At 33.3% G+C, this 24,909-nt stretch overlaps 1 protein-coding gene across 3 annotated transcripts in view; it reads left to right on the top strand.

Moving 5' to 3' along the window:
- Positions 1-24,909, top strand: part of LOC114326671 (transcription factor hamlet-like) — a 638,926-nt gene that overhangs the window by 382,157 nt on the left and 231,860 nt on the right. The gene's annotated exons all lie outside the window — the stretch shown is intronic.

The raw sequence follows: 24,909 nt of genomic DNA, 5'->3' as shown, positions 1-24,909 counted from the left end.
CAAAGAGGTAAATGACTTATGACAGTGAGTAAATACAGCAGGGGTGTATTAGAGCTACGGTTGTATATGGAGCGGAATTGTGCGTTTTGAGAAGATGAAGAAAGATTAGAAAGATGGGAGAGGAAAATTCTCCGACCAATTTACGGCGGCATAAATACACAAATGGAATGGAGAAGAAGTACAAATATAAAGTTGGAAGAGCTGTATACGGAACGAAAAATCACCCGCAATAATAAAGGCGCATAGAATAAGATGGCTGGGACATGTGCAAAGATTGGAAAATCATGGAATGACCAGGAAGATTTTGAACAGGAAACCAGTCGGGGAAAAAGGAAAGGAAGACCCCGTAAAAGATGGTTTGACAGCGTCCAAGCAGATTTACGAGAATTAAAAATAGATAACTGGAGAAACAAGGTATTAGACAGAACAGAATGGAGAGAAGTGGTAAGAAGAGACTGTAAAATGAGAGCTATATATGTATATATTTATATAATTTATTTTTAATAGACAAATTAATATTGTATACATATTGTATGTATAGTTAAAAAAAATGTAATTGTGTATTTCACGCCCAGAGCCTACATGGCCTGTTGAGCAAAATAAATAAATAAAAGATAGAAACGAATTTGCAGTGGTTATAGTCAACCTTCATTAGTGGAGTCGTCACTACAAGAATATCAGTGCTTTAGGGACCGTTCAAGTATTACGTAACGAAGGTGGGGGGGGGGGGGGTCAAAAATCTTCAAAAATTGCGTTACGCAATAGTTTAACTCCCATAAGAGTGCGTTACATAGGTGGGGGGGGGGGGGTAAAAAATCTTCAAAAATCGCGTTACGTAATACTTGAAAGCTTCCTTAGTCTAATAAGCAAAAAATATTTAACGAAAAGTTCAGATAAACAAATTTAATATTTAAGACAATTATGAAGTTTTATCTACTTAGGTATCAGATTTGATAAATAAAAAATCCAATTAACTTTCAGTTCTATGTGATTGAAATTGCAATGGAAATAGAAGATCATAAAAACATATATGAAACGAAGCCAAGACCATTTATCTAAAAATTGGCAAACAATAGTAGAGAATTCGAACTAAACAAACAATTTCTATGTTGGAAATTTTCCGCAAATGAGATCAAAGACGCTGCAACTTGGCACTTCATTCTTATAGGTCTAGACTTCGTTCGCTTAACCGTTTGAAGTTCTAGCAAATGAAATACTGGCAAAGACGCTGGCAAACATCAAAAAGCTTTCAAATGCTCATCGAGATTACACAGGAAATATTGCATTTAATATGAGTGTGTATATGCAAGAACTATTCAATAAAGGGCCTAGCCGGGTAAGGTGATGAAAAATGCCCCCAACTTGATTCGAGTTCCATATAGCTCACTTTTTAGCACATATTGGGACCGTGCAAGTTCGGAAAAGCGACACCTGGTTACATAGCTCGGCAATATTTTTCGCACTTTTAATTATAATTATACTGGCCAATTTATTAGACCTGCTTGCTGGGTAATTGTCAAAACCACAGCCCAAAAAAAATTATAAGAATAAAAAGTAAGATTTAGGTTATGTAATTAAAAGGTAAACAATTGTATGTAGTAAATAAAATTAATTATTAAAATTCAGTACGGCAAGCAAAATACAATTAACTAAATATACTTTTATATAATAATTGCATATCATATCAATATTGTGAGCAACATATAATTTTTCTTCTTTAATGTCAGTAGGCATCAAACATAGATAAATAATATAGTATTTACGGAAATATACGTCATATGAAATATACGGTATGAAATATACGTAAATTTGACAATTTCAATTGACAATATGAATTATTTAAGAAAGTTGCAAGATTTATCCGCTATTCGCGCACGATCGTTTCTCGTATACCCTCCAAGTACTTAGGAAACAAAGTACAAGAATAGAGAAACTCACTTTCTGAAATTTTTAGCCCCCTAGGTGGTCACGTGACCCACCTAGAGCCTAATTAGGCTTTTTATGTTTTTATTTTTTATCTCAGCAGCATCGAGAGCTAGCAAAAAACTTTAAATAAAAAAAATTTAGGTTTCACAAAGTTATGTCCGAAATTTTTTTTTAATTTTTGACGGAAAATTTAAATTTTAGAACGATTTTAAAATTTTAATTGAGTATGAAAAAAACTAGACATTCGTTCTCACCAAAAAAAATTTGTATAACGTGTATTTTTGCATAATATTTCACCTTGAATTTTTTCAAATTCAAAATGAGTGAAACGTACTTTTAAAAATAAAAAACCGCATTTTATCACTTTTTTGCGCTTTTTGATACAATGTTATACAGGGTGTGTCAAAAAAGGTAACACCGTCACTAGGATAGTAAAAAGCTAAAAAATAATTGGAGTTTGTTTAATAAACATATTTTGTAATGCCATCCATTTTCAAGATACAGGGCGTTAAATAAAACAAAATTTTACACATTTTTTCAGATTTTGTCGAAACTACTGGCAACATTGTAATACAATTTGGCGGTTTTTAAGAGATAGTTGTTGTGCATTTTTTACTTACAATGGACAATGGACAGCCTAAGTCTGACGTCACAAATGTCACAAAATTGGGAGGAGCTTATATTGACTCCAAACAATTTTGATCGTAACGTTAAATGGTCATAAGGAATTTTTCATTTATGTGCTTTGTGTGGCAAAATAAGACTTCATTTGGTATTTCGTTAAAGAAACGTGTTAATTAAGAGATTTTTATTCGTTTTTGCTCAGGTGCTTTTTATTCCTTAGTGGTTGAAAATAAACATAACCTCAAAACTGTTTACGTTCTAATCATTGCATTAAATTAACTCACCTCGGCAAAAACGAATAAAAATCTCTTAATTGACACATTTCTTTAACTAAATACTTAAAGGAAAAGTCTTATTTTGTCACAAAAACCAGGTAAACAATAAATTAAAAATTCCTTATGAGTGTTTAACATTATAAACAAAGTTGTTTAGAGTCAAATATAAGCTCCTCCCAATTTTGTGACGTCAAGACTTGGGATGTCCATTACGAATTTTATATTCATCAGTGCCGCGCATAGGGTAATGGTCTGAACTTTTTAAAGAAAAAACAAAGTACGCCACTGACATATTTCAAATTAACAATCATTTTTAAATTCCTCGTTCAATTTGTGACAAAAAAATATCTTCCCATTTTTTCATACGACGCCCCATTTATATGCAAAAAATAAAACATCTTTAGCCTTACAAAGTATTCGAACTTCTATGTATGTAAGTTTTTATACATCTACAACATAATAATAGTTATGTATGGGCCATTCCACGAACATACGCCTGTTTTGGATTACTTCGACAACGAATATTTTACTGTGCAACATAAGAAGTACGAAAGTAAATGGCGCTAATAATTATTCCAATAAACAACAATGTAATTTGCAATTTACTTTCGTTCTTCTTATTTTGCACAGTAAAATATTCGTTGTCGAAGTAATCCAAAACAGGCGTATGTTCGTGGAATAGGGTATATTATACTAGCTTAATAATTCGAATCCGTACTTTGGAAGCGTTAGGATATTTTATTTTTTGCATGAAAACGCGTTGTAAGAAAAAAGGTGATATTACGATATCGGCGTCAAAGAATAGATTGAGCTAGAGCACACTTAAATTGGAGAGATAAATGTCATTCATTTTTTTTTGTATTTTTTGGGCCATTCTAAGTAAAAAATGTTAATTCAGGTTTTTTCGTAGGATGTGATGTAGATATAGTTTTCGAGATAAACGGGGTTGAACTCTTGAAAAATTGCAATTTTTGAACCCGAATAACTTTTGATTAAAAAATAAAATAGCATTCTACTTGCAGGACTTGAAAGTTAAATTATACCGATTTTGATTATTTGCATTCCTAAAAATTAATTTTTTTATTGTTAAACAAAGCTATAAACACATAGTACTTGAGTGATGTTTTCAATGCATCTCTCATTTAAAATCGAACGAGCATGAAAACGCTCAAACACTATTTGTTTATAACTTTGTTTAACAATAAAAAATTTAATTTTTAGCAAAGCAAATAATCAAAATCGGTATAATTTGACTTGGGCTTTCAAATTCGGTAAGCAGAATTGCTAACTATTTTATTTTTTAATCAACAGTTATTCGGGTTCAAAAATTGCATTTTTTCGATTTTTTGAAAGTTCAATCGCGTTTATCTCGAAAACTATGCATCCTACGAAAAAGTTTGTAAAGACATTTTTTGCTTTTAGAATGACCCAAACAACATAAAAAAATGTTTTGTTTTGCGCAAAATCGCTTTTTTGTAATTTTGCAAGTTTTTGTTTATAACAATCTTATCGACATCCGGATCAAATGTTCTACGGGGCAAAATACATAAAAAAAACTTAGGTAAGTCCATCTAAATAAAGGGGGGCCGTTGTACCCCCTGGCAACAGAACTCACTTTCACGCAAGCAAAAACTAAAAATCATTATCACTTCATTATAATTTCTGTTATCTTTTCAATAGTGCGGGGGTTCAACCAGAAGAGTAGATTCTACTTAATTTAAAACGAGTTTATTCTGTAATTAACATTTAAAGATAGTTTGTGGTTTCTGCGGCTACGGCTGACCACACTTTAGATATAATCGTAGGATATCCGTCTAGTGTTTTTTCTAAAATCTAATTAGGCGTTTTCTTTTCTGGAAGATAATCCTTGATACGTGGTCTATTTATAAGACGACCCCTTAAGTTAATTGATTAAAAGGAAGGAAAGTGATAATAAGATCGATTAGGAATTAATTTCAGTCGCACTTTGAGATCTATTTAAAAAACAGTTCGTTGTTTTCGAGATATAACGTTGGTTATCACGAAAAATATCTTTGGGCTTTTGTCGTCCTGATTAGGATACAGTTGCTTATCAGACCGACGTTATTTTTTTCCTTCAGCAATTTTTATTCTTAAAAATATGTGTCGTCATTATAAAATTAATATATTACTTCAGGCAATCAGTGTTTTTGGTAGTTTGATTAATTATTCTTCTTTCGAAGGTTGATGATCATAATGACTATTAGTATCCTGTTTACAGCTGTTCTTATATTAACAGTTGATTTAATGAGTACTTCAACCATTCTCTAAGATTGCGGAGTCCGGACATTCGTCTTGTTAAAATGCTACGTTTTCCTTTACTCTTTTCCTTATTGATAACTTGCAGAAGCTGGTATTTTATCCCTCTGATCATTTGGCTTGACTCAGTTAATAGAGGTAAACTTCTACTTGCTATGATAAAATTTCAAATACCGCTTCATCTTGTCCAATTAACTGAACTTACATTCACAGGAGCAGAGAGCATGGTAAAAATCCAAAACGATCTCTCAAGACCCTTCTATTGCAAAAATGGACTAAGACAGGGTGATGGACTATCGTGTCTCTTATTTAACCTGGCATTAGTGAAGCATTCGGGTGAAGCCGAATGTTAGTTATGGGTTATTAGTGTTTCGATTCGGGTTGTTGGGTTGGTTTTGTTTGTGAATATATTTTTATGTTTAGGTTATAACCGTGTAATTTTCTACCTTTGTAAAATTCATACTCCTTTTTCTTACTCTTGTCGTTAGTATCTCGTCTTATTTCTATTTAAAGAAAATATAATTCATATTTATTACATTAGTTAAACTTTATGATTAAGAGCTCGTGATGTAAAACACTTACGATATCCACCCTTAATATATATTATCAAAACTGCCGAGGACTGAACACTAAATTAAGCGATTTTTTCAGTAGTTGCTTGAATGACAAGTATGATGTTATTATTGCTGTCGAAACATGGCTACAGGATAGAGTAATGGATGGTGAAGTAGTAGACACTTCAATTTTTAACTTAATAAGATCAGACCGGAACCTTCAGTTGACCGGAAAATCCACAGGTGGTGGAGTTTTTATTGCACTTAGAAAAAATTATAGAATTTTAAATGTAATAAAATATAACATTTTATTTGAAGCTGTTATAGTTAAGTTTAAGGTCAATAGTTGCAAGTACACTTTTTGTTCTATATATATACCTTCGGGAAGCGGGGGTAATGTGTATGAGACCGCATTTGAATGTTTACAATCTCATATAATGGATGAAGAAAATATATACCTTTTTGGGGATTTTAATATACCCAGTGTAACTGGTATACATATTGACAATAACATCTCTAATGACATTTTTGAAAAATTACAAGACTTTCTTGATTACAATGGATTTAAACTCTATAATAATATTAAAAATTTGCAAGGTAGGACATTAGATTTGGTAATTAGCTCGGATAGTAACTGGAATAATTGTACAGTCAGTAGAGATTGTCTCCCATTTGTTAAAGAAGATTTATACCATCCTGCCCTGGATATTGTAATTAAAACTAAATCAAAGCCAAAACTAAGTAATCAGCATTTAATAGAAATTCAGTACAATTATAAAAAATGTGACTTTCTTAGGTTAAGTGTAAGTATTAGAGATGCAAACTGGGATAATGTGATTAGGGAACAGTCAGATGTGAATGTAGCGTTAGATGCATTTTATAATATATGGAACAAGTTAATAGACGATTGTGTACCGAAATTTTGTAAATATGTAAATTTAAAAAAATATCCGGTCTGGTTTACTAAAGAAATTAGAGATTTATTAAAAGAAAAAGATAGATACATATAAAAAATTAAAGCTTGTTTCCAATTACTATGTAGATAAATATAAGGAATTAAGGAGTAGGGTCAATAAATTGATTAAGTTAGAGGAACGTAAGTATATAAGTAATATTGAAAATAATTTATCTACAGATATTAATTATTTTTGGAATCATGTGAATAGTAAGAAAAAAGATATCTCAAGTTTCAGCAATTACACATTTAAAGGGGAACAAATAACAGAGGAAAAGACTGTAGATGCATTTGCAGACTTCTTTTCATCTGTGTATTCATCAATTAAAGACTCATATAATCTCAATTTTCCTGAAAATACTGTACATAGTGACAACTTTGTAATAAAATTCATAACCGATGCTGAGTACAACAATGGAGTAAAAAAGATAAAACCTAAGAAAGCCGCTGGGACTGATGGGATTCCGCCGTATATTCTTAAAGCATGTGGTGAATGGTTAGAAAAACCATTGCTTCATATATTTAATTTAATAGTTTCCTCTAATAGCTATCCTGTAATATGGAAAACTGGTATTGTAACTCCTATATTCAAAGCAGGTAATAAAATGAATGTAGAAAATTACAGACCGATATCGATAATGTGTGCACCAGCTAAACTATTCGAACAAATTATTTATTCTAGTCTATATCATTATGTCGAAAAGCTTTTAGTATCGCAGTAACATGGTTTTGTAGCCAGTAAATCTATTAGTTCAAACTTATTTATTTACATGAATCGAGCATATGAAACTTTAGAATCAAAGTCCCAATTAGATACTGTATATACAGACTTTCGTAAAGCATTTGATACGGTTGACCATGACGTGTTATTATCAAAATTAAATAAGTTTGGTTTATCAAAGAATTTTATCGAATTAATAAAAAATTATTTGCAAAACAGATCTTTTATAGTTAAACACAATGGGAATACCTCAGGTAAATTTGAAGCTAATTCGGGAGTGCCACAAGGTTCTAATCTGGGGCCTCTTTAATTTGTACTTTTTATTAATGACTTACCATCAGTATTGAAACATTCAGAATGTCTTCTATTTGCTGACGATTTAAAACTCTACAAACGCATACAAACTGTTAGAGACTCTGTATTATTACAAAAAGACCTAAATAATTTACTTGAATGGAGCTATTGCAACAAGTTATACTTTAATGTGAAAAAATGCTGTATATTTACCGTAACACGTTTAAAAGATCCTATTATATTTGAATATAAAATTAATGAAGAAACTTTACCGCGTTGTACAGAGGTAAAAGATTTAGGCATCACCTATAATAATTTATTATCTTTCGCTGGCCACATAAATAATATCACGAAGTCTGCAAACCGATTACTAGGGTTTATAATTAGACAAACCTTTAATTTTAGAAATATAGCAACTCTTAAAATTTTATACTATACTTTAGTAAGGGCAAAATTAGAATTTGGAGCTCATATTTGGTTTGGTGAGTATCAATCTGCATTAGATACACTCGAAAAAATTCAAAATAAATTTTTAAGATATATTTATTTTAAAAAATATCACATACGACCAGATTATACTGAAGTTAGAACCACTCGCCTTAGAAATGAGTTTAAAATATTATCATTAGAAGACAGACGGAAACTTACAGCTTTAATATTTTTACATAAAATAATTAACAATAACATTAATTCACCTGAAATTCTAGCTTTGATCAGGTTTAATGTACCATTAAGATTAACTCGCAATATGGTAATGTTTAATATTCCACTATTATCTACTACCACCAGGGCTCCTCTGGTGACCATGTTTCGACTAGCTAATAACATCAATACTCTAACTGATTTAGATTGGGCAGTCTCACAAAATGTATTTCGGGGAATAGTGTTACGACAAATTATTAATTTATCGGCATAGGATTAGTAAGTGTAGTCTTATGGATAGTATATAAGAATGGTTTGTATTATCTGATATGTTAGATTTACTACTTATTTTGTTTTTTTTTGTTATTTTTATTTTTTATGTTATTGCATATTTATTTTAGAAAAATTATTGTATTTTATCCTTGTAATTAGACCTTACAGGTCTGTGAGGATAATAAATAAATAAATAAATAAATAAATAAATTAGAAAAAATAATTCGAGAGTCCCAGATTACTACGAATGGTACTATCTTTAACAGATCAGTACAAATTGTCGGATACGCAGATGACATAGACATCATAGGTAAGGTCCACAGAATCTCTGACTGAAGCATTTCGGTCATTAAGGGCATCTGCACAGAGAATGGGACTAAATATAAATGTTCAAAAGACCAAATATATGTCTTGCACTAGGTCAAGCAACCCGACACATACAAGAATAATAATTGATGACCTAGAACGGGAAGGTGTCGACACAAATAGTGGTCGCCAATAAGTGTTACTATGGTTTAAGAAGACAGATGGCCTCAAAAATGCATAGAAAAATTAAATTGACTGTATACAAAACACTAATAAGAACAGTGCTAACATATTATGGTTCAGAAACTTAGTCACTTACACAGAATGGCAAATAACTGCTTAAACGTTTTGAGCGAAAAATCCTAAGACAAATATATGGAGGCATAAAAGAACAAGGTTTGTGGCGCAGGCGTTACAACTTTGAGTTGTATAGAAGTTTTGGAGAACCTGACGTTGTAAAATTCATTAAGATAGTACGTCTTAGATGGATAGGTCATGTAGTCAGACGAGAGGAAGATGCCATAGTCAGAAAAGTTTTTGACCGAAGACGGTTGACAGGACAACAAGCAAGAGGAAACCGAGATTTAGGTACCTAGACAACCAAGAAAATGATTTGAAATTTATTGGAATTAGAGCATGGAGAAGAGTTGCCAGAGACAGGGGCGAATGGAGGATTGTTCTGAAGAAGGCTTTAGCTCATAAAGAGCTGTAACGCCACTGATGATGATGATCATATGGCCTAAATATTATAATTTTCGTATCTTTATGTCCTGGTTTAATTCTGTTCCAACCACTTCATTGGTAACTCCGTCTATATAAAATATTCTTAATATTCTATTGTTAAGCCACATTTTCTAATTTTCATAGATGAACAACGTGATGAATTACGTATCGAGAAATCTATTATCTTTTTTAACGTTCCAAGATATTTTATTTTTCCACTAGTTTGCTAAAATGGTTGGCAATAATGAGTTGTTTAGGCCATTGTTTAGAAAAGCAATATATAGGGTGAGGCAGATAAAGGGCCTATTAGAAATATCTCAAGAACTAAAGGCAACAGAATCATAAAAATTGGAATGAAGGGGTTTTGAAGAGTGATCTATTTAATGAAAATATTTTCATCTATTTTCTACTTCCGGTTATACCGGAAGTTGCGTATAACTTCGTTTTTTAAATGGGACACCCTGTATATTTTTACATTTTTGTATTCTCCTCGATGTTTCCTTTCTTAAAATATGAGGTTTTATATTATTATGCAGGGTAGTTTAAAAGATAATTACGTGTTTTTATTAATTTCTTAGCAACTTTCACACCCTGTAGAATTATAGTACTTTGACATCAAAAACTCTATTTACGTTCAGATAATTTTTAATATAGTCTACTATTGTTAAACATTATTAATATAGGTATATATTGAATTTTAGTATACAGGGTTGGTCAAAACACGGAATGAATATTTTCTGAGTTTTCTTAAATGGCACACCCTGTATTTTAGTATTCAAGTGAAATGATATTTTATGGTACTATTTTATTTTATAAACATTCCCTATACCTAACTGCTTTAATTTGTGAGTTATTGGTGATTCATGCCAAACATTAATTGCAACAAAAAATACGTGAAATTTTATTAGGTTGGCCTTGAAAATATTCAGTCACAAATAATTTTTCGGAAATAAATACATATTAATCTAGACTGATCGTTAAAATTCCCAATAATGGTTGAGCTATCAAAATACTTATGTAGTTAAGATTGTTGGCGCGATTAACAATTAAGCACAAATTAAAGCAGTTAGGTATAGGGAATGCTTAAGAAATAAAAAAAGTAACATAAATATCATTTCATTACAATATTAAAATACAGGGTGTTCCATTTAAGAAAACTCAGAAAATACTCATTCCGAGTTTCGACCAACCCTGTATACTAAAATTCAACAATTAGCTATTCTTATAATTTCTGACAATAGTAGACTATATTAAAAATAATTTGAACATAAATAAAGTTTTTGACGTTAAACTACTCCAATTCTACAGGGTGTTAAAGTTGCTACGAAATTAATAAATTAAACGTAATTATCTTTTAAACTACCCTGTATAAAAATACAAAACCTGATATTTTAAGAAAGAAGACTTCGAGTGGAATCTCCAAAAATGTAAAAATATACAGGGTGCCCCATTTAAGAAAATGAAGTTATAAGCAACTTCCGGTATAACCGGAAGTAGCAAATAGATGAAAATATTTTCATTAAATAGACCACTCTTCAAAACCCCTTCATGCCAATTTTCATGAGTCTGTTGCCTTTAGTTCTCGAGATATTTCTAATAGGCCCTTTATCTGCCTCACCCTGTACACTTTCTGGACTATTCTTTGTCTATCTTATATTCTGTGCTAATAACAGAGTATCGTGTTATTGGATATATCAGCCAGTAGAATGGGCCAGTAGGATTTCATTGTATTGAAATGTTCTTCTTTCCTTTCTTGTGACCATACTACCGCTGTGGTTTTGACGGTCTTGGAGGTCCTTAGGCTTAGCCATTTTGAATGCGATGATGATTTTGAATATTTTCTCATATTGGTAACAATGTCTTCCAAGTGTTCTATAACTCATTATTGTGTCTTCGGCGAAATCCTTCATTTTTGATTGGTTCTAAGATTTTTTTTTAAATTTATCATTCTTCACTTTCAAGTTTTTGCAATGGCCTTTTCTTTACCATATTTAAACATTCGGATGCATATAGTTGGTACTGACGGCCTGATCGCTATATTTTAATGGCATACAGGCGTAGGCTCCCATACCCATGGACAGCTTTAGACTATATCGTCGTATTGTCCTTTTCATGATCATTTTTCAGTGCGTAACAAATGATAGGAAAAAGGGTAAGTCCGTGATAATACACATTTATGACATTTATTCTAACATGACATTTTAGTTGAATCTGACAGTTGTCACCTTTTATTTTCAATTTGGAATAAAAACAAATCAAATGTGTTTCTTGCATTTATAAAATGGCATTTTCTTTGATTTGTATAGTCTTATAAATTATACAGATTATATTTGTAATATTATTATCTTATTAAAAAAAAATATTTTTTTATTATGGCGCCATCTATCGACAACTAGAATAACTAGAATAAATGTTATAAAAATGTCACCGACGAAATGTAATCACCGACGTGCCTTTTTTTCTGTCACATACAATTTAATGCGTTAGAAAGAAATCGAAAAACTGTGACGCACTGAAAGATGATCATGAGGAATACTGTATCATCTATATATTCCGGTGCTTTATAGTATAGTGTATATCAGGGGTGGCCAAGCTCCTTGATAGCCAGAGCCACTTTTAATAAGTTAAAATTTTTCGCGAGCCGCAATTAAAAACGTTTTCAAAAAGTATGTAAAGAAGGTATGTACAATGTTTTTTAACAGAACTTTTATTTATTGAAAACAGAAATAAAATTACGAAATATTAAAACTTAATTACATTTTTGTTTTCCTTATTCTTTTTCTCGTTGTCCTTATGCTCAATAAGAGAGTCGAACTTTGCCTATCCACCTTTTACCCATTTCTTCCACGCCTTCCGGCCTTCTTCCCATTTCCTTCACCTGTTGTGATGTTTTTCGTCTCTTGGTTTCGATTTTCTGGATTTGTTCCATCCACCCCTTTCTACGTCTGCTCCTTCTTCTTTTTCCCTGTCTCTTGGCATCTGTCACCTTCTTTACTAGTCTGTTCTCGTTCATTCCAGTTATATGTCCAAACCAATTCAGGTTTTTTTCAATGTTTTTTCTCTGTTGGTCCCTGTCTTAGCATGTTTCTAATGTTTTCTTTCCTTTCCCTGTCCAACATTTGTTTTCCTTCTTTTGGTAATTCTTTAAAATTTGGTGAATAATTTGTGGTAGCACTTCTCAGTAATTCTTTCAGATTCTGGTTAGTTAATACTGATATGTGTTAGGATTTCACGAATATTAAAATGGAATTAAATGGCCCATACAAGTACGTTGTTTCTAATATGGAAATAATTCGACTAGCATCCTTTTTTAATTTAGAGTATGTACTTCGATTTTGGTACAAATTTCCAAAATTCGGTAATCGGCGTCAACTTATATTTATTTTCAAGCTTGATCTTCTTGCGGCTCCATTAATTTTACTTCACCAGATATTGTTTGGGTCATATATTGGTAATACATACAAAAATTCACCTTATGGCCTATGTATATTTCAAATGAATTCAGAAAAAAATGAAGAGACGATTTAAAATATTTTAAGTCTTGAAATAAATTTTGGACTTCGGTCAATATTCCTTCTGGCTTTTTTTTATTTACTCGTTACGTTTTTCTAGTTTAATATTGTAACAAATTTTTTTAAGTCGAGTAAAATGACTAAATATGTATACAAATCGGTCTGGAGTGGGTTGATTACTGACTTTTATGTCGCGCCACTTTTAATATTCTTTCATGCAGTTTTCGATTTGTTGTATCACTCTTAGCTTGGATGGAAAGGGAATTTGTTACAAAGTTGCATTTGGTCTTTCATATTTGTTGTCAGTAATTTAAAAGACATTCAGAAACACATATAAAACGATAATATTTTTTTTCAATAATAACACAAAATTGAAAAGGACCTCGGGTACATTTATCGAGAGCCACAAGGAATTCTTCAAAGAGCCGCATGTGGCTCGCGAGCCGCAGTTTGGCCACCCCTGGTATATATCGTCTACCAAAGTATACAAAATGTAATGTGCAACATCTTCACGTCTCCCCCCTAAAAATTTTTATATGGGGCCATTGTGTACAGGTGAATGCACTTTGTAATGTTAAAAATGCACTTTGTAATGTTGATGATCGCCAACATCCGGAACGGATAGGCACTACAAGAAGTGCCCTATAGTATCTCAATTTCATGGAATTGCTGCAACAATAAAAAAATAGACTAAGTTTTCACTCTAATGGCATATAAAACAACATAATGCTATTCTACACCCCACCAGAATGAAAACAATGGGAACCTTCTCTGGTTACACCTCCGAGGCTTCTACAATTTGCAAGCCATACGGATGCTGAGACTTAGGAAGATGAGGGAATTCTACAATTTACAATTCACGTCACATCTGCTCAGCGCGGTAAAGTTCCAACGAGAATGGTTCCCTTCATACTCCACACAGAGTAAATGTAAATCAAATCGTTTTGCAACGAAATTGAAAATGGTTATTCATTTTTAATAAAAAAATAGTTTCAGCGCTTTTTGAATAACAAGATGGTCTCTGCTGTTTTTCAGAGGTCTTCATAACGCTCCCACCACATAATAAAATGGTGGAGGAGCCGTAAGTGGCAAATTTGTCAGCATATTTAAACTTAGTTTTCAATCTATCCATACAGCTTTTCTATTTTTACTATTTTCAAGTGTTGTTTTAGTCCATTGAAACGTTACATTTTTAGGCCGTACCTTGCATTTGTTAGAGGAGTCAATTTTATTTTTTTTTTACTGTGTAGAAGGAATCAGCAGAAGCTTAAGTTCAAGTTTTTGGGGTCGCCACCCTTGTCCCCCGGCCGCTATCTTGGAAAAGGTGTGCAAAAGGGTTTCGCTCTAAATCTCGTAAACTAACAACCCTACAGAAAATCTAATAAAACATAAAATGTAGCAAATTAAATTTTCTACAATTTTGTTTGTATTACTTTTTATCGTCAAGTGACCAACAAAAAAGATATAAACAAAAATAAATTTTTTAACAAGTTTTCTTTTGGAGGTTATAACTTTTTTTTTCAGTTTATTTTACAATAAAATAACATTATAGACATTTTGTAGAGGGTTTTTCAGCGAACAATTTCCACTTTAAAGTTGTTTAACTCTATTTATTTGTCTAGGCTTTACAGCGCTCCAAAATTGACCAGATTCTCGATTGCTCATAGGGATACAATAAAAACAAAACGTTAGGCTTACTTTTCTATCTATATATTTTTTATTTATACAATTTATTATGATTTTAACATTCCTATGCTATTATTAATCTATTTTTGACCTTTCTCCCCACTATTAAACTTAGAATTTTAAGCATATATAGAAAAGGCTTAAGAAGTTGTTTTAGGACAAATTCGCCAGTCCAGAGGAAGAATGACACACCGCAAAATGCAAAATTCTTTAGAAGAGCAAAAAACGATTTTTAGATATTTAAAATAGGGATTAAATGAAGAGTAATCGTCCATGGTTGAAGAACCTGAGAGAGTGGTTTGGATGCAGCTCGAAACAACTATTTAGAGCTACTGCCTCAAAAATTAAAATAGCTATGATGATTGCCAACCTCCGTAGCGGAGATGGCACCTGAAGAAGAAGAATCGTCCGGGAGTATCGGTATGGCTAGTGTGACCAGCTAGTGCGAAAAATCCGGGACATGGCCCGAATTATGAAGTCGTGTCCCGGCGTCCCGGACAAAGCTTCCGGGCCATACGAATTTTCAATGTTTTGGTAAAATTCTATTTTGAAATTTTAAATATGATATTCTTCTAAGAACTCACATCAAATTGAATTAGTGGGACCAAAAAAGTAAACAATTTCTAGAGTTTAATACCAATACGCATGCATTTTATACTATGGTATAAGAGCTCTAGGAAAACTCAAACTATGGACTTTTTTCGTTTCTTTATTTTAATTATCGTCTTCTGAAAAGATAATTCAACAACAATAACAATTCAATTTAATATAAGAATGGATTAATTTTTAAAGGTTTTCTTCTCATTTTTAAGCAAATTCAATCGTTTGACAAATATGATAGTAAGAATTAATCAACATAAAACTGTTCTGAAGCTGTTTTCTTGTAGCATGTTTTACAATTATACTTTTGACGGGATTAAGCCACAATTGGTTGTAATGATAATTACATTTTTATATTAACCTAAGGTTATATTAATTATTAAATAATCAATAAAATGATGATATTCAAGTTCTACATTTAAAAAAAATGGCCCGATTTTCATTAAAAAGTCCCGGATTTCAGGTATTTTTTTCAGTCCTGTCCCGAACTTGACTGAATTGGAGTTGGTCATACTAGGTATGGCGTTTGTTTTTTGACAACGATGGCTTTTATTTTCATCGATATTGGTTCGAATTTTATTATCTTAATTTAATCGCCCCATTTTCAACCCTATCTACAGTTGTGTCATTATGCATCTGAAACAAGGTCTAACATAGCGTGTATTTCAGTAACGACGCAACTACCCTATAGTGGCTCAACACATTTTACAGTTCGGTCGTTTTTGTATCATCTGTACATAGTATTTTAGAAGTTAATTACGCAATAAACAGGAATTGACAAAATTTGCAGTTACGTCATTCTTCTTCCGTACCGGACTGAATATCTGCCTGCTATTACTTTTATTATTATAATTTATCCTAGGTGGCACAGCAGTCGGTTCCCCTCTACTTAACTTATTCAGTTGTGCTACCTATTTGGCCACGTGCAGTCGTATTAAAAATTGTGAAAAGTATTTTGAGTTTTATAGATAATACTATTGAGAGTCTTGTGGGTAAAATTTATATTTGTGTGATTAGATAAGCATTTTGGGTTGTTTGTAAGCGCACATTATGAGTGGGGGTTATTTTATTTATAAGAAACCTCTGGGGAAAATTATTTGTCAGTGGGAAAGTCGAGCCATCTTTACTCACTGTTGTCGGCGAACGTTTTTCGTCTCTCTATATATGGCGGAAATAAAGACCATTCTCTGGAAACCCTGAGATACAAACAAGTCGCTAAAACAATGACAAAAATGCATTTCATCTCTTGTCACTTCCTTCAACACAAGATGCAGCCCGTTTCCAGACTCCGAGTGTATCACCAGATTCAGTCATGGCTCGGCAAACATTGTGATCCAGAAGATTGGGGCTGGAAAAAGCATGGAATTATTTGGATACCGATCCCAACTTCCAAGCCTCCAGTACCCTCGAGCTTATTAAATTCATCTTTTGCAGATGCAATGGAAACTGGAAGTGCATGTGGTTGCCGAAAAGCAGGCCTTAAATGTTCAGCAGTGTGCCTCCATTATGGTGACACAAAGTCAACATCGTAGACATACCAACATTAGTTATTGAAGAAAATGAATTCATATCTTGACTTAACTTGACTTATACTATCGAAAAAAATGAAAAAATAATAACTATGATATATATTTTTCAACATATAATATTAAATAATATTATTTTGTCTAGAAATTGTCCGTGGATTAGGCCTATTGGGGATATCACACAAAAAACACCTCTCCAGACTCTACCTCCTTGGTGGCCGGAAAAGCATGCATTGTCATTGCCCAGACATAACACACAATTGTTTAAAAGAAGCTTTTCCTATAACATTGCTTGCTGTATCAATGATTTACCCTTCGATCATCGGCAATTATCCACAAACAAACTTAAAAGGACACTATTCGACCACTACTTTTCTACACAATCTTAGTTTTCTCATGGTGAAAACATTTTATTTGTAATGTTTGGTACTTTATTAGGTAAATTGTAAAGTGGTACAAGTGGTTAGTTGTAAAGTTGTGTAGATATTATAAAGTTAATTTTTTTTATGTTTTTATAGTGATACCTATTTGTAATTTGAATCTTCAAGTTTTGTTCTGTACACCATCTACAACTTTTAGGGGTTAGGTGGAAGAGCAGACGTACGTTGACTGCTAAAGCTTCTCTGTAAAAATATATTGTTAAAAGTAACGTACGAACTGAATCTCGCCCCAAATTTATTTTCTGTTATTTTGTATCTTTTTTTGGAAGACATTAATAAAGACATTTATTATTATTATTATTCAGATTTAGCCATACGGCTCACACTCCCTCTAAGGGGAAAATTGACTCATCCCAGATACCTACGGTATCAAAAGGATTGAGCTCTGGTGGGACTCTTTCCGTGTTATCGAGCCCTAGGTGACTTGGTATGCAGGTGTATCTCCCAAAAATTTTCGTACACATCTGGCCGTTGCGAGTAGTACAGCTTTCTGCATTGTCTTGTAAAGATGTTCATTTAGACCCAGCCTTTTTATGCTTTCGAGGAGGTTCTTCGGAATGACTCCAGTAGTAGACATAACAATAGGTATCGTCTGGGTACTTTGCATTCTCCATTGCCTTCGTATTTGAATTTCTAGATCTCTGTACTTGGCGATCTTTTCAGTGAATTTACTACGTAGATTATTGTTGTTAGGTATCGCCACATCAATTAGTGTTGTTTGTCTTGTTAATTTATTAACTAGTACGAGATCTGGTCTATTATAAGCCACTGTTTGGTCTGTGAGCACAGTGCGGTCCCAGTATAGCTTGTAGTTGCCATCCTCAAGCATACTCTCAGGGACGTATTGATAATACGGGAGATGGTCCGTTTGGAGAAGTCCCAGCTTGATAGCTATCTCTTGATGAAGGATTTTTCCCACTGCGTCATGCCGTTCCTTGTATTCAGTTGCAGCAAATGCCTGGCAGCCCCCTGTAAGATGGATGGTTTCTTGGGCTTGACATCCATATCGGCATCTGTCGTTTTGAACCTGAGGGTCTTTGATGATATATTTCAGGTAGTTTCTGGTTGGTATAACCTGATCCTGAATGGCCAGTAATGAACCCTCCGTTTCAGGGAACATCTTTCCTGATGTCAACCAGTAGTTCGACGCTATATTGTCGACATAATCTTGGCTGACGTCATTGGGATGTCGCCCGTGCAAAGGTTTACCCATCCAGGCGCGCACTTTTTGGTCCTTAGTGAGGTGGTTTATGCGCAGTTCTGCTTCCCTCAGTTTGATCGGTGTTGTGTCATCTACTGCGCAGATAGCGCGATGTAGAGTAGATGTTTCAGCCTGCATCTGAAAATAAGTTCTTAAATTAGCAATTTGTTTATCTAATTGCTCACCTATATCCATAAGTCCTCTTCCTCCTAAATACCGGGGTAATGTCGTTCGTTCTACTGCACTTTTAGGGTGGTGTTTTTGTGCTTTTGTGAGGTGTGTTCGTACTTTTCGCTGAAGATTTTCTATATCCGTTTTTGTCCACGTAACAATACCAAATGAATAGCTAAGCGCGGAACAAGCGTAGGTGTTTAGTGCCTTAAACAAATTTTTACTGTTAAGCTGTGAACGAAGCAGCTGTTTTACCCTTCTTATAAACTCAGTAGTTATCTCAGTTTTCATTTGCTTATGGTCAATTTTCCGCGCCTGCTTTACTCCAAGATATTTGTACATATCGTTGTCGCCCATGGCCTCGATGTTCTGGCCATTTTGCATATCGAATCCACCGGGCTGTACCTTTCCTCTGACTATATTCAAAACACGGCACTTGTCTAGACCGAATTGCATACTAATATCATTAGAAAATGTTTCTACAGTTTTTAGCATCTCTTCTAGGTGTTCTCGAGTGGAAGCCATTAATTTCAAATCATCCATATACAACAGGTGATTGAGCTTCGCTACCACAGTATTATTGCTTTTAATGCTAAAACCTGAGTCAGTGGAGTTTAATAGCTGGGAAAGGGGGTTCAAAGCTAAACAGAACCACAATGGACTCAACGAGTCTCCTTGAAATAAGCCCCGGTTGATTGCGATATTTTCGGTTTCGATATTGTTTTCACCAGGTATTTGGAGGTGAATTTTAGTCTTCCAATCTCTCATTATATGCCTTAAAAAGGTCACTATGTTATCATCTACTTTGTATATTTTCAATATATCTATTAGCCATTCATGCGGTACTGAATCAAAGGCCTTTTTATAGTCAATAAAAGCAGTAAAAAGGTTCCTTTTCTTAGTGAATGCCTGGTTAGAAATGACTGAGTCGATGATAAGCTGTTCTTTGCAACCCATGGAACCCTTAGCGCATCCTTTCTGTTGAGGCTCTATGATATTGTTTAGAGCACAGTGTTGGTAGATACGCCGGGTTACACAGGATGTGACCAATTTATATAAAGTTGGAAGACAAGTAATTGGGCGGTACTTGGATGGATCTTGGGTGTTATTTTGATCCTTGGGTATTAAATAAGTAGTTCCCTGAGTTAGAAATGATGGTAATTCATGCGGATTAGAAATAACATGATTAATTAATGTTGATAAGCACTCATGAATACTCAAAAACTTTTTAAGCCAGAAGTTCTGAACTCCGTCTGGTCCAGGAGATTTCCAGTTATGAAGCTCTTTGATGACATTTGAGACTTCTTCAGTCGTGAATGGTTCGTAGTTAGCAGTGACGTAGTGGTGACAGTTGTGCGTCGTATCTTCTATCCAGCCAGCATTGTTGTTAAAAGTAGCTGGTGTGGAAAGTTGATTTCCCCAAAACTCATGAATTTCTTCTTGGCTTGGGTAAGACTTGTCGACACTTTCTACGGTGGAATTGAGTTTTCGGTAGAACGCCTTCTCAGAGTTCTCAAAAAGTGCATTGTCACATTTTCGGTTGTTATTAACTTTATACCTTCTTAATCGCCCTGAATAGACGGAGAGTTTTTGTTTTAATGTATCCAGACACTGTTGGGCTGTGTTATTTTCTGGATCGTATCTCGAGTGTCTTGCAGTGCTCCGCATTATTTCTTCAGCTCTTTTAATGACTTTTCTACTTGTTACACCTCTTATATATTCTGTGACTTGACCAATATCCCTACGCAGTAATTCAATTTTTCCGAGAAGTCTTTTTTCCCAGGGTGCAATTCTGTTACCAGTCCTTCCGTTATTAGTACCCCGTCGTGTTCTGATCTTAACGCCCATTACATTGGCAATTGCTGTAGCTGCACAGTAGATTAGCATATGCAGATATTCAAATGTGTGGGCTTCTACAACATAATTGGGTAGGACTTCAGTATTCACAATTTGTAACAGGGCACCTAGTTTCTTACAAGAGTTTATTCGTGGTAGCGGTGGTCTGCTAAGTGGATTTGTTCCATTAAACTCTTGTACGGCACGAGCCATTTCGGTTTCTAGACTATCGCGCAACTCGTTGTTTTCCTGCTGTGTATTGTCAGATTGAGTTTCTGGTATGGGAATCTCAAGAATCTGCTCATCAAGGTTTTCATTAGGGACTTGATCTAAAACTAGCTCTTGGTTATTGATCTCCCGTTCGACTTCGCTTTTGATCGTATTGCGTCTAGTCTCTGGGATAAGGTTGTTTCTTACGATTACCCGGTATTATTATTATCCCGGTATTACTATTATTATTATTATTAAGCGTCAAAAATAGCTTAATAATAGCATAGGAATGTTAAAATCATAATAAATAAATAATATGTAGATAGAAAAGTAAGCCTAAAATTTTGTTTTTATTGTATTCCTATGAGAATTGAACTGAACAAAAGTTATAACCTCCAGAAGGAAACTTCTGGAGAAGGAAATAGATATAAAATTGTCGAAAATTTAATTTGCTTCATTTTATGTGTAACTAAATTTTCTGTAGGGCTGCTAGTTTAGGAGATACAGCGCGAAAGCCCTTTGCACCCCTTTTCCAAGATGGCGGCCGGGGGGACAAGGGTGTCGACCCCAAAAACTTGAACTTAAGCTTCTACTGAACCCCTCTACATATTAAAAAAAATTGACTCCTCTAAGAAATGCAACCCTAAATGTAACATTTCAATGGACTATTTGTAGTTAATCTATTGATATTTAAAAGTCAGTTTGGAGTTTTCAAATTCGTATCTCGAACAAAAATTTCGTTGTATCTCTGAATAATACAGTAAAACCTCCGTTAAGAGTTTCGGTTAAAAATAACATTGTTTTTGTATTCTTCTTGTATCAAATTACATAGTGTTGTTGGTCAAAGTTGGCATTAAAAAATACTATGAGGTGATTTCGTAATGTTTTCTTTAATTATGTAAATACAGAATTAAGCAATAAAATTTCTCTTCTTGTAGACTAACCCAAAGAGGCAATAAGCAATACATGCATGTAATGCATACATACGTCACGAGCTAAAAATACAAAAACCAGATGTGTGACAATAAGTTAATGTTTTGTCTTACTGTTATCTCCCGACCCCTGCCACATAATAATCTTAACATCGCAGAATCATGTCGAATGCTCCATCGCTCGGATTTCACACAATCCTCTGCAAACAAATTATAACAATACGCTCACTGCTACTCTGTCGACAAAAATAAAATGACCATCAAACTTGATAGTCTGGCTTTTCAGAAATCATACAGATACAGATACGGTGTTTTTCAGGGACGTCTGTAAAAGAATAAAACATGGAAGGAATGAGATGGCCTCTTATAAAGAGCAGTTTACAATGTATTAAAACATATTATGTATTAAATGTAAAGACTGAAATAGTTTTGTACACATTTATGACTACAGGTAAATAGGGAGAAGTGTACTTTTGAAGTGTGTAAATTAAATAATTCCTAGCTGAGCGCTTTCGGCCTACAAAGCCATCTTCAGAGCTATGCTACAATAAAAAGGTCTTTAATGAATAATTGATTTTAGAATTCAAAAGTTTAACTTACATCAATAGGTTCAAAATACCACTATGAAGAGAGATGGATCCCATGTACGATATAAAAATACTTCTATTTCTTATGCAGTTTTTTTGCAGTTTTTCCATCAATTTAAAAAACTGCATAAGAAATAGAAGTATTTTTATATCGTACATGGGATCCAACTCTCTTCATAGTGGTATTTTGAACCTATACAGGGTGTTTCATTAATAATTGTCCATATAGTAATTGGAGAAACCTTAGCACAAAATACAAATATTTAACCTAAAACACTTAAACAAAATGTGGTTCCTTACGGAGTTACAGGGTGTTTTATCTAAAAATTTAAAAATTATTTTTTCTCAGCATTTTAAAACTATTCGACGTATCCTTTTCATACTTGTCAGAAAGTGCGACTACTAGACACCCTACTAAATTATGATAAACAAAAGTTTCTAGCTACTATCAGAGGCGTACGACAGGGGATGGTGAATGGTTAACCCTTCTCAAATTCTACGGCACTGGAGGAATTACTATTTTAGTACCATTTTTAGATTATCCAATACTTTCTACGTAAATAATATACTCTTCATTGGTAACGATAAAGTCATTAGTTTTCGAGATATTTGAAGTTAAATATGAAACGGCACAGTTATTTTGATTGATTTATGATATGATTCATATGATTAAAATTTAAAAATTATTTGTACCCAGTACTTTAAAACTATTTGGCGTATCCATATCATACTTGGTAGAAAGTCTAGGTACTGTACACCCTACTAAATTAAGATAAATAAACGTCTCTAGCTAAATTGTTGCAATATATCGATTTTGTTTTTTTTTTCTTTACTTTATTAACTTATATTTTGTATTTATGTATATTTTTTTTATATTGACCATTTATCAAATTTCAGAAAATTGTATTTGTTATTGTTATTGTTAGATATTATTTATTTATTTTTTCTGACTTTAATTAAGCTTTGTCCATAAAATTTGTATTTTCAGTGACAATAAAGCATATTTCTATTCTATTCTATACTACCAGAGGCGTACGACAGGGGATAGTGGCTGGTTGACCCTTCCCAAATTCTACGCCACTGACGAAATTGCTATTTTAGTGTAATTTTTTGATTTTGCAATACTTTTTATGTAAATAATATGCTCTTCATTCGTAACGATAAAATGATTAGTTTTCGAGATATTTGAAATTAAAAATGAAGCGACACAATACACTTATCAAAATAACCGTGTCGTTTCATTTTTACTTCAAAGATCTCGAAAACTAATGACTTTATCGTTACGAACGAAGAGTAGAATATTTTCATAAAAAGTTTTGGATAATCCAAAAATTGAACTAAAATAGCAATTTCGCCAGTGACGTAGAATTTGGAAAGGGTCAACCATTCACTTCCCCCGTCGTACGCATCTGGTAATAGCCAGAAACGTTTGATTAACATAATTTAGTAGTTTCTACAGTACCTATACTTCCTGCCAAGTATTAAAAGGATACGTCAAACAGTTTTAAAATGCTGAGCAAAAATAATTTTTAAATTTTTAGATAAAACTTAGTAAGCAACCACATTTTATTTAAGTGTTTTAGGTTAAATCTTCGTATTTTGTGCTAAGGTTTCTCCAGTTACTATATGGACAATTATTAATGAAACACCCTGTATATATTGAAAACACTCTCTATATAGACATACTCTATATAGACACACTTTATATTGAAAATACATATTTGAAGTCTGAATTACTTATTCTCAAATTAAAGTATCAGTCGTAGCAGAAATAAATGAATTAGAAAACGTATTAGAGTATGAGCTAAAATATTGACAAGCTCGGTAAGGAAAGCTCAGCTCGTTTCGAATTCAGCTCGGCTCGGCTCGCAAAAAATTTGGCTCGGCTCGAAGCTCGGCTCGTAAGAAACAAATCGGCTTGAGCTCGAAGCTTGGCTCGTCAAACGAATCGAGCCTCGAGCCGAGCCGAGCTAAGCTCGAGCTTGTGACCATCTCTAGTAACGGAGTCCTTTAGGATGTTCAAAAATGGAGAAACACGTTCAAACCACCCAAAATGGCGGGTTGTTTGTTGGTCTTTTTTGAAGAAAATTAATTTCTAGGAGAGTGAGCATTTTGCCTATGTTAATGGGGGTCACCCTTTTATATGCAACTACAATGAGAAGTTCGTCTGTTCCAACGAAAATTTGACCCACCCAGAAACTTAGAAACCAATAACTTCTTCAAAATTAAAAAAAACACGTCAAGTTTAATGGGAGGGAAACGAATTTTTTTTAAACACTTTTTTTAAATAGCAAGTGTGGTGGAGTGGCACATCATTCGAAAGGTAATTTTTTTCTCTAAACGACGCTCTATTTTTTTAATTTACGTAATAAGTTTGAAGATAATTTTGGACTTAAGAGGCTACAGTAGCGATCAACAGGTAGCAACAAACGCGTTCCAAGATTGCGGCTGTAATTTTGAATATTTTGTCGAGATATTTGGCACACATATTCGTAATGTAATAAAGAATGGCGGTACAGAGCCCAAATTGAGAAATATATTAGTATGTGGAAATTACTCTGTAACTAAATACAATATTAAAAAACGAGCCCGTACCGCCATTAAGAAGAACAAAAAAATAAACTTTCTTTAAATAAAC

The sequence above is a fragment of the Diabrotica virgifera genome, chromosome 1 (assembly GCF_917563875.1).
Source record: "Diabrotica virgifera virgifera chromosome 1, PGI_DIABVI_V3a".
In the NCBI taxonomy this organism is placed as follows: Eukaryota; Metazoa; Arthropoda; class Insecta; order Coleoptera; family Chrysomelidae; genus Diabrotica; species Diabrotica virgifera.
The sequence above is the reverse complement of the archived record's forward strand: the minus strand, read 5'-3'. Positions and strand labels throughout refer to the sequence as shown.